The sequence below is a fragment of the Pinus tabuliformis genome, chromosome 2_1, assembly GCF_031772625.1.
Source record: "Pinus tabuliformis cultivar Carrire ecotype Pingquan chromosome 2_1, CPIR1, whole genome shotgun sequence".
Classification (NCBI taxonomy): Eukaryota; Viridiplantae; Streptophyta; class Pinopsida; order Pinales; family Pinaceae; genus Pinus; species Pinus tabuliformis.
The window spans coordinates 446,817,930-446,825,939 of record NC_142299.1 but is presented as its reverse complement, the minus strand read 5'-3'; positions in this window follow the sequence as shown (position 1 = coordinate 446,825,939).

The following is an 8,010-nucleotide window of genomic DNA, read 5'->3' as shown; positions in this document are numbered from 1 at the left end:
TAAGGCCCCCCTTCAAACAATCTGTGTTTGTCCTCTAGGTTCACGAACACCACCATGAATAGGCCCTTAGAACCTAGATGTAAATGTATTTGTCCCTTTGGCTTCCAATGGCTCCTAATCCAGATATGTAATGCCCTCTGCATTGGCCATAACCCCATGAGCTTGCAGATGATCACATGTTCTTTCATATGGTCCTTGTGCACTTGAATCGCTAGATCACTCAATATGACCCGGGGAATGATGCTCGATTTGGGTTTGGAGACTCTCGTAGTTCTTGTGGAAGTCATTATTTTGCTGCCACCTCCCTTCTCCTTTTCTTTACTTATTTCCTGTTGATTCCCTTCCTGATCCTGGGATTCACTTCTTCCAACTGTCTCCTTGCCTCTTGCTTTTGGAATCTTTTCCGATGGTTTTTTGAAATGCTTCCCTTCTACTTCCTTACCTCCCTCTGTGATTGCCTGATTGTAGGAGGGAGGGGTGCTCCCCCCTGCACGTCCCACCATGGAACCCTAATGTAAAACCCTAGTGTCAAATTCGATCCTTGCTCAAGTTGTAGACCCCCCAAGTAAAAGTGTTAATTATTATCGTGCACAAGTTATTTCAGATTTTGGTCGCATTTGCCTATTTTTTATAGTTAACATGCTATTTTATTTTTAGCAAAATTAAATGGGAATACTTGGTGTAGGAAGCTCTGTTTTGGTACAAGGAAAAATGTCTTGTTATAGGAAAAGAGTGCTCCAAGCCTCGAGGATTAGAGCCCCTACATGAAGACATAAGTCTTCAGTATAAGTGTGAAATATACCTCTCCTAGTTTTGGAAATGAGCTTACTGTATTTTTTTGTAGTAACCAGAGAGATGGTGGTAGGCAGTGCTACCTTCGGTATCCTGTACAACTTATTTCCCAAAGTGACAATAACAACATGAGGCCTTGATTCATACACATCATGTCACTTCCACAAGTATGGTTGGCCTAATAATACATCACAAACATCAAGGGGAGCAACGTCACACAATAACTCATTCGTGAAGGGCTTGATGTTGTATGGAAGGCGACACTGCTGGCTCACGCAAAGATCACTTCCTTGGTGAAGCCACCTGATGGTGTATGGTTGTGGATGTTTTGTGGTCGGTAAGCCCAACAGCTTCATGACCTCTACTGAAATGAGGTTCTTTTGGCTCCCGCTGTTGACAGTGAACTATAGCAGGGAGCCCTTTACCCACATCTGGGAGTGGAAGTGATTTGAATTGGATCCTAAAAAAATCTCTAAGTTTTCATAACTCTGTAAAATTCATGTCAAAGTTTCAAAGTCTTACAAAGGTCGAGGTTATTAGAAATATCATCGAATAGTTGTAATTTGTGAGCAACGTCGAGCGACGAGGAGCCTCGGTCAAGTGCGCAGACCATTGGCCCATGGTAACGCACGCTGCCATGAAACAGAAAAACGGGAAGTCTTTTTGAAAAAAGGGGGAGGTTTTTGATATCAAACACCTCAGAGAATAAAAATCCCTGAGCAACCCAGACCCGAAAAGTCATAAAACCATATGGAATTTTCCGATCCCATCAGAAGTGGGTCCCGCACAAAAACTAGCAGGATATCGAAAGGGCTTCGAGTGGTAAGCAATTTCGACCGAGTCTCGCTCGATGCCACACAGTGGGTGCCATGCGTTCGGTGGAAGAGAGAGAAAACCACTGACATCGGATGGGTAAACGTCATGCTACTTACCCACCCGATATGCACGTAGACCGTAGGATTTGGAGGCCCCAGATCCACAGCTGAAATGCGATCTAATGGATGACCGGATTCAACAGGGTAAACGGGCTGAGTTGTATAAAGGTTTGAAGTCTGGCATGAGCAATGAGTTGGCAGAGGAATCATGTTTGCAGGCATTCTGGGATTTAAATGGAAATAACAACAGTTAAAACATTTCCAAGAGAACTGATACTCAGTTCATTATGAAACAGGTGGCCACCTCCCTGTAAGGCATTACATAGTGATGATGATGCAGAACAGTTAAATTCAAATGGACGGAGGTAGGAGAACCAGAAAGTCAGGAAGCGGAAATGAATAGTTTGAAAGTAGATTAGCTTTAATGCCACGAACTTATAGAAATAAAGCAAGCAGTGAGAAAAGCGAGTTAAGAAAGCTAAGAGCAAAGAACAGAGGGAAGAAGCCGAGCTGACCTGAAGGCAACATCGAGCCAGACAGAGCCAGAGAGAGTCAGAGAGTCTATGTACTCCAGGGAAGGTTTGAGAGGTTCAAACGAACTCCTCTGTACATGCCTATCATGTATGAGTCTCAGATTGGGCTCATACTACTGTGACTAATAGAGGTCAAGTTTCAGTAAGGAGAGTCCGTGTACTCCAGAGACTTGGAGGATCCAAGTCCAGTCCTACTGATTTATATCTATTGAGTGAGACTCAAATTGAGCTCATTGTTGTAAAAAATCTACTTTGAAAACATAATAGAGAGGCCACCATTGAAGGCTGGACCAGGAGACGTAGCCCAGGAGCATTGGGTTAACTCCTTATTAAACTTGTTGTGTTACATGTTTTCCTGTTATGATTTCTCTACTTGATTCAGTGTCTATGTATTTCGTAATCTTATCAATCCATTACATAAAGTAACATAGGCACATCCATGCACATGATTTTGTAATACCTTTAATTCATTGTCCTCGATAAATTCTAGATCAAGCGGTATCAGAGCTCTAGGTTACTAAGGTTAGACAAGCTTGTGCTGGATTTTGTTATTGAATGCTAACTAGATCACAACTTAAATTAGGAGAAGGAGAGTTGGTTGAAACTAACCTAGAAATTGGAAAAGTCTATCCTAAGAGGAAAATGTCAGAAGAAAACCCCTTGGAATTAGATTCCCAGTTCATGGATGGTTTCATGACCATGAGAGTCGTGGTAGAGGAAATGTATACAGAATTTAAGAAATGTAGAGAGGAAGATTCATCAAACTCCAAACGAGATAAAGGAGTAGAAGAATCTCTCCTCCATGACCACTCTAAAGGCAAAGGGAAAGAAGAAAAAATTCCCACGCCTCCTAGTAGCCCTAAAAACAAAAAGAAGACATCTTTGATTAAATTAGATGTTAAATTTGATTTACTAATATATGATGGAGAGTTGAATGTAAAGAAGCTGAATAATTGGATTAGACAGATTGATGTTTATTGTAGGGTGTAGAGCATTGATTCAGACAGTAGTAAGATTCAGTTGTCTAGCCTATGCCTTGGAAGAACTGCCTTGGTATGGTGGGAAGGCAGGACACAAGCTGACATGAAGAAGCATGGTAAAATTCTTTCTGTCTGGAGTGAATTTGTTTCTGCAATTAAAAAACAATTCTATCCACTAGCTTATATGAAGCAAGCCATGATGAGTCAGCAAACTCTTCAACAATTAAAAGGGAAAAGTGTACAAAGTTACACCCAAGAATTTAGGAAAAGAGCTTTGATTCTAGAAATTTCTTTAGACTCACCTGAAACTTTGTTGAAGTATATAGGTGGTCTACACAGCTACTTAAGGCACACTATTCTCATGTTTAATCCCACTAGGATAGATGAGGTATGTGTTCAAGATACACATCTAGAGACTAGAGGTAAGAATGTGAACCCAGAAGTTGGGGGATCATCAAAACCCACTGCAAGCAAGAACAAGGAGAAAATAAAATAGAGATGGAAAGAGAGGAAGGAAAATACTGTATAAAAGACCAAATCTTCATGAACTTACTGTAAGAAGGATGGGCATGATGACAAACACTGTTGGATTCAGCATCCGAAGCTAAAACCCAAGAAGTACGATGGCAAGAAGAAGAAGACTGCTACAGCTATTCAAAAGGATTTAGGGTCAGATTCAGGAGATGAAACAACAATTGCAGCCACAGGTATAAAAGGTAAAAATTCTAAAGCATCTACTAGTAATTCTGCACAATCTACTGACAATGAAGAAAATTAGAGGAAAAGACATGAGCTTTCTCATATTCAAGTTATTTCCAAGCATCAAAAGATTGATAATTTGTTTGATAGTGGCTCATAAGTAAATTTAATTTCTGAAACAATTATAAAGAAGTTTGGATTACTAACCACACCTCACAAAAAGCCATATCCATTAGGTTGGTTATGTGATAAAGCACAACTACAAGTGACTAGACAATGTAAACTTAGGTTTTCTTTTGGGTCAACATTTGTAGATGAGGTTGAGTTAGATATTGTTTCCTTGGATATATGTGGAATTGTTTTAGGAAGTTCTTACTTGTATGATAGAAAAACTATTTTCTATAGAGCTGAAAACAAGTATCAACTCGTTAAAGGTGGAATCAAATATATTGTAAGAGCTCATAAACTCAAGAATAATTATACTCTCATAAACTCAGGGTAGATGAAAATATTTGTAAACTCATGCAAGCAATTTTTACTAATGGTTGTAAAGGAAAAGAAACCTGACAAAACCAATGTATTTGAGGGCTGTAATGCTAAACAGAAAGATGATTTAGAAAAAGTTGTTTTAGAATATGATATACTATTTCAAGAACCTAAAGGTCTGCCACCAAAAAAGGAAGTAGTACATGATATTAATTTGTAGTAAGATGCTCCATTGCCTAACATCGGAATGTACAGGTTGTCTGCTTTAGAGAATGCAGAAATCAAGAAGTAGGTACAGGAGTTGCTCGAGAAAGGGTTCATAAGACCTAGCACATCGCCTTGTGGGTCTCCAATTGTCTTGGTGAGAAAGAAAGATGGCTCATGGAGAATGTGCATTGATTACCGAGCACTGAATAAGATAACGATAAAAAATCATTATCCCCTTCCTCCCGTAGATGATCTATTAGATCAGTTGAAAGAAGTTGTTTATTCTTCCAAGTTGGATTTGAATAGTGGTTATTATTAGGTCAGAGTTGCAGAGCAAGATGCATGGAAGACTTATTTCAAAACAAAGCAGGGATTGTATGAGTGGTTGGTTATGCCTTTTGGCTTAACTAATGCTCCTGCTTCTTTCATGAGAATAATGAATGATGTACTCAGACCTTTTATTGATGATTTTGTCATTGTATATTTGGATGACATTCTTATATTTCGTAAAACATGGGAAGAACATTTAAAGCATGTCAAGAAGACTCTAGATGTTTTGAAAAAAGAGAATCTTTATGTTAAGCTCTCAAAATGTGAATTTGGCAAAACATCTTTGAATTATTTGGGTCATATTGTAGGGCATGGTGAATTGAAGATAGATCCCTCTAAGGTTGCAGTCATTGTAAACTGGCCTAAACCCAAATCTGCTATAGAAGTTAGAAGCTTCTTAGGAGTAGCACAGTATTGGATAAATTTTATTTCTAACTTTTCCTTGATTTCATCTCCCTTACATGTTTTAACAGGATTGAACAAGGTGTTTCAGTGGGGAGGCAAACAACAGAAAGCCTTCGACACCTTAAAAGAAAATATTAGTACAACACCAGTACTAGCACTGCCTAATCTTCAAAGACCATTTGAGATTGAAATGGATGCCAGTGACTATGCCATGGGAGTAGTGTTGATGCAACATTGTAAACCCACATGTTATCATTCTGAGACATTTAATTCTGTAGTTGTTAACTATCCCACATAAGGTAAAGAATTGTATGCACTAGTACAGAGTGTAAAAAAGTAGAAACATTATTTAATGGGCAAAGAGACAGTTATACATACTGATCATCAACCACTTCAATATTTGCAATCACAAACTAAGTTGTAGCAATCAAGACACTATAGGTGGATGGGTTTTCTACAATAGTTTCATCTTGTCATCATATATAAAAAGGGCATACAAAATAAAGTTGCAGATATGTTGTCCAGACTAATCATAAATGCATCCACTATACTTAAAACAATGTAAACTTTGAAACGGGAACTATAAACTCAAAACGGGAACTCTGGCCAAAAAACCCCAAAAAAACATCAAAAACAGTGCTAAAAATGAAAAGTGTGTATACTGGAATGATGTTTTTTTTTTAGGTGTCAATTTTGAACGTGTTTTAAAAATTGCAATGACTACAAAATTTACCACGAAATTTTTGTGCAAAATATAGCTTCAAAACGAAAGTGTTGATACTGGAATAATGATTTTTTTTTAGGGTCAATTTTCAAACTTTTAAAAAAATGCTAATAAAACCAATTTTTTATGTCTCAAACAAAGTTAAATTTTAAGTAAAAAACACATTAATGTTTCTGGTAGAATATCATTTTTCTTTCCTAAGTATAAATTTAACATGTTTTCAACCACAACATGCTAGATACAAAAGAAATTGAAATTTTTTCAACTATAAAACTAAAAAAACATGACATTATGAACAAATTATATCACTGAATGAATACAAAAGTCTTTATTTGTATACTGAATAAAACAGACATTATATCTTTAATTTGATATTGCATTGTAGATATTTAAACAATAAAATTTATCATACTTAAGACATAATCCAACAACATAAAAATGCTTCATAACTTCTCATTTAACAAAATATGGAAAACATTAATTTTATTTGAAGATACGATGCATACATCAGTTATATAAACTGTCTTAAACAATTATTCAAACTCAATCACCCAATAACCGTGGGTAGGTCGTCGTCATGCCCTCTTCCCCCAACCCATTACCGATCTTTCCCATTCACCCATGCCCTCTTCCCCCTTCTGCCCTACCCATGTGCCAGCCCTTGCTACCCCCAACTCACCCACCCATACACCATTTCCCCAACTCTTCCTTCCCTACCCCACAACTCTCCTCCCCATAAGCCCACCCCCTAACTCCCATTCCCCTCCAATCTCAACTCCTCCCCCCCTTCCTTAACGTCGGCCCCATGGGCCTCGCGCCCTACCCCCCTTCACCCTACCCTTACCCCTACCCCCTACCTTCCCCCACCCCCCATACTTACCTTACCCCCCACCCCCTACCCCCCACTACCCCCCACTACCCCCTACCCTTACCCCCGCCCCCCCCCCCCCCCCCCTGCGCCCCCCCCCCCCCCACCAACCCCCTGCCACCCCCTACCCTAACCCCCCCCCCTCCCAACCCCCTACCCTACCCCCCTCCCCCCCCCCACCCCCCCTGCACCCCCCTTACCCATGTTTGACATCATATTCTAGTGTAAAAATGTTGTTTCTACATTGATACATAGCTTAATCTCAAGTCTTTTACAAGTAGTTAAAGGGCCAAAAGGCACATGCAAGGGAGGTTGTGGGCTATTAGCTATAGAGCAATCAATACTACCATAGAGAGACACATCAATCACAAAAGGAGTCATTTGTGAGGAGATAATTGAGACTTAAATAAATATGGATAAGTAGGTGGCAATCTAAAACAACTTAACATATCTTCCTTATTGTGTAGAAATCAATTTTAGTAATGTGATTGCGTGCATAAAATGAGTAAATATTTCCTTCAAACTTAAATCATTTAAACATCAAGCTTTGCATAGATGGTTTGTTTATTGAGTTATCAACATGAATAGTGCATGGTTTATTACCTTTTGCAAAGATTTGCCTTTGAAGAAATTTTGTATGAAATGTTTTGACAACATTTATCCTTCTATTGAAAATGTAAATATTAGAAGATATACTTCCATTATTTTGGAGTTCCACCTAGGTTTCCATTGTGTCTTTTCTAAGCCATTTTTCCTTCAGTGTAAGCATGTGTACAAATTTATTTATTTATTTATTAGAAAAAGTCAGAACAACAATTAGAAGCCCCGCTTCACTCTAACATTGATAATCGTAATAATTAGAAAATATGATGGTATTCAACCTTGATTGAGGAATCCCCATGTATGGTCCATGTATTAGATATAGAATATGGATATGCAAGCATTAAGAAACATTTCTTGGAATTTGAATTGCTCAACTTTTCATTCCTTTTGAGCATGACCCTTTTTTTTAAATATTTTCAAATGCACTCAGGAATGCTAAAGTAACATTGTTTTCTCAAATTTCAAATATAAAATGTTATCCTTTGCTAGACATTCATATGCATACATC